At 46.9% G+C, this 3,477-nt stretch overlaps 1 long non-coding RNA gene across 1 annotated transcript; it reads left to right on the top strand.

Moving 5' to 3' along the window:
- The first annotated feature begins 729 nt into the window (after positions 1-729).
- On the top strand, positions 730-3,225 carry LOC135370368 (uncharacterized). Its single transcript, XR_010415312.1, has 3 exons — positions 730-829; positions 965-1,184; positions 3,188-3,225. It is a non-coding gene; the product is annotated as an uncharacterized LOC135370368 (long non-coding RNA).
- The last annotated feature ends 252 nt before the right edge of the window (positions 3,226-3,477 follow it).

Below are 3,477 nucleotides of genomic sequence, written 5' to 3'. Positions count from 1 at the left end.
CTGTTTTCTCGGGGCACAGACATTCTATAAAAAGTGTAGATCAACGGGTATTGGCACAAAACTATTATGCTTTGCCTTTACTCAGAAGAGATTTGGTTGGAATTTGCACAAAAGGTATTTTGTTAGAATTTTTTTTCATCAGGTAGGTTACATGTCAAATCGCCATCTTCAAGAGACGACCACAGCGCGAAAAAAATTTTTGCGGCAAAAATAAGCCAGGAGTGCACTGGCTGCACGGGAACAATCAACCACAATTTATTTGAAAGAAATCAGGGATGGTCGAGCACAATGTCTGGGAAGTTTGACATGGAATGGCCCATAATCGTTTGTATTGACTCAGCTCCAAAGTTTGCCTGGTTAAAATCATGTGTTTCTGTTACCATCGAAAGCACATGTCGAATTTAGTTCGGAAGAAGGCAAATGGGAATTAACAGGCACAGACATGCATTTGATCATATTCATCTATATTCTAGGTACTTCCAGTCAATCCTCATCCTGGAAGACTTACACTGTGATGACTGCAACACCAGTAACCACTCCGGATGGGACACCTGGGACCTTGTGTGACTTGTTGGAGAACGTTGACAATGGCAACCGTGCCGTTACAACCCCGCCCCCATTGTCGCCCCCGCCCCCATTGTCGCCCCCGCCCCCATTGTCGCCCCTGCCCCCATTGTCGACCCCGCCCACACCGTCGACCCCGCCCACACCGTCGACCCTACTGTCAAGCAAGGACAGCACCCCATCGGCAGTAGATCACACACAGCAAGCAGGGGCTTCTCGTACTGGCACACTAGCACTTTCAGTTGGAGCAGAGGAAAATGGGCTGGTGAGCTTTTGGTTTGATGTTTTGACTATAACTAATGATGATGGTTCATATGCTGTTTTTTTGCCTGTGTTGTTTGGCCTCTTGTTTCAAGCTCCGGGTTCTTCAGATACATAAATACTGTATCTGCTCATCCAGGTCCATGCAGGCCACAACATTTGGCTGGACAAGACTGTCTGGGAGAAACTTATGTCTTCGTCAAAGGACTCGCTCTTTGTAAAGGACAGTGCTGTGGCCATTTGGTCGACCGAGCAATTAGCACGCCGCAGCGTGACTGGAAAGCTGTCCAACAGGCACACTGCAGAAGGCAAGACAGCACAGAGCCCCCTGACACCTCAGAAGCTGAAAGCCATTCACTGTGAGTACATAATCCTACTACGTTGATGTTGATGTGTTGTATGCACATTATGGTTACTAGTAGAAGACGTCAGTGTATCGGACGATTATCTGTCTTTCTGGGTGGCTACTGAGCACGTGCTCTCCTCATAGCCAGTATTGGTGCAATTCCTTCAAGCATGATGCAGCGAATTATGCAGCATTCTGCCAAAGGCTAGAGATTTCAGACAACCATGCCACAAGATCTACTTTATCCCTAGACAGGAAAGGGGCTCAACGCTTGCCACCATGACACACTTACAGGAACAACCTCGGGGTATTTAGCTGTCCATTGTAACGTGTGGCTGCGTACCTGAATTTGGGAACACAACTGTCATAAGAAAGGCTACAAAGCAACTTACTAGTGAAGTAATTGCGACCTTCCAGATCGATAAGTTAAACAAGTTCAAAGAGGTGTGCGAAAGCCAACCTTCTATCAGTCTTTATAAAAAAAGAGGTTGAGTTCCCCCGTAGGCTGCCCGCTTGATATGATACAATATGAAAGTGGTTGCCTGTATTTCATGTGCAGTGGAACCAATTTTCTTCCTAAGGAGGAAAGACAGGGTAGGCCATTGTGGTTAAGTCAGTCCACATTGCTGGTCAGCACTTGTGCCCTATGCTTTCCCTCTTTGTCCTCTGTCTTTGCATGCTGTGTACAGTGCTGGACAAAAGTTTATGGAACGCGCGAGCGGCGTATTTTCTCTGGGCAGAGACACCCTAGCGGCGAGCGGAAGTGGGCGAGTCCAGGCGTTCAGAGGGATGAAAGAGTGTGCTTGTGGCGACCCACCGTGGTAGTAGTGGTAACTTTGCTTTTGAGTGTAACGAACGTCAAAATGGCTTCATTTTCGGTCTGCTGCACCGAGCGCGAGTGGAAGTCCCTCCGCTATCGGAGAGATAACAGGGCGCTAAGATGAATTGAGGTGACAACGGGCTGCAGTGCCTAGCTTTTTTCTTTTTTTATGCCTCAGCGTAATGCAGCTGACATGGCCTGCGCAGAGCCCGGACTTAAACATCATCGAAAACGTCTGGGGCAGCCTGAAGGATAGGATGAGCAAGAGACAGACGCCTACAAGGATCAAGGACGCACTCTGGGAATTTATAGAAGCAGAGTGGTCCTTGCTACGTGAAGACGTGGACCTTGTCCGTCGGCTATACGCTTCCCTTCCTGTGCGTATGGCCCCAGTTATTGCTGCGAAAGGGGGCCGACAAAGTACTGAGACAGTATCGTCTCCCCCTGCCTCTTTTTTTGTGTGTGTGTGTTCAAGGGTATACGCTCTTTTCTTCTGTTTTTGTCTCATAAAAAAAAAGAAAAAAGCTAGGCACTGCGAGCCCGTTGTCACCTCAATTCATCTTAGCGCACTGTTATCTCTCCGATAGCGGGGAGACTTCCTACCCGTGATAGCCACTCGCGCTCAGTGCAGTAGATCGAAAACGAAACCATTTTGGCGTTCGTTACACTCAAAAGCAAAGTTACCACTACTACCACGGTGGGTCGCCACAAGCGCACTCTTCCATCCCTCTGAATGGGTGGACTCGCCGCTAGGGTGTCCCTGCCCAGAGAAAAAAAGCCACTCGCGCGTTCTGTAAACTTTTGTCCAGCACTGTACCAGTGGATATATCATACAAATGTGTCCAGATCCACGTGCTAGTTTATATATTCTTGCTAAAGAAGTTGGTGGCTTTATGTCATTGATTAGTAGTTTTGAGCACACAAAAATCTACATGCCTTTGCATTTGCTGTGTAAAAGGTTTTATAAGCAATCGGCAATCACGTTATTGATTTTTGTCTTTCGCACTGCATTGGACTGCTTTTGTCGCATATGACTTGCCCCTTTATTGCAAATACCTCTTATGGGACGCAGCCACATTTTTCGTTTTTTGTGGTGAATAGTGATAAGCACAGTCCGGTATGGCATCCCGCGCTTGATGCTTACCCGTCACCTTTGAGGAAGTAAATTACATATCGTGTACCTTTCTTTCTTTCAGGTATGTTCGACTACTACGCGAGGATGAATGGTGCTGGCAATGAAGATGTTAAGAAGAGGTCAAAGTCAATAAGGCGGTACTTGTCTGAAAAAATGTGCCAGCTCAGGAGGTGAGCAGAAAACTTCTGAACAAAATAAAATAAAAAGTGTGTTTCTAGTCACCATGTGTCAGTGGCATTGAAACAACTATCTCAATCACAAACATGAGACACTGCAGCATAATCACCCAGGCCACAAAATTTTAAAACACCAGAAAGTGCAGGCACCGGAATTCCTGGTGTGGAACACCAG

The sequence above is a fragment of the Ornithodoros turicata genome, chromosome 1 (assembly GCF_037126465.1).
Source record: "Ornithodoros turicata isolate Travis chromosome 1, ASM3712646v1, whole genome shotgun sequence".
Classification (NCBI taxonomy): Eukaryota; Metazoa; Arthropoda; class Arachnida; order Ixodida; family Argasidae; genus Ornithodoros; species Ornithodoros turicata.
The sequence above is the reverse complement of the archived record's forward strand: the minus strand, read 5'-3'. Positions and strand labels throughout refer to the sequence as shown.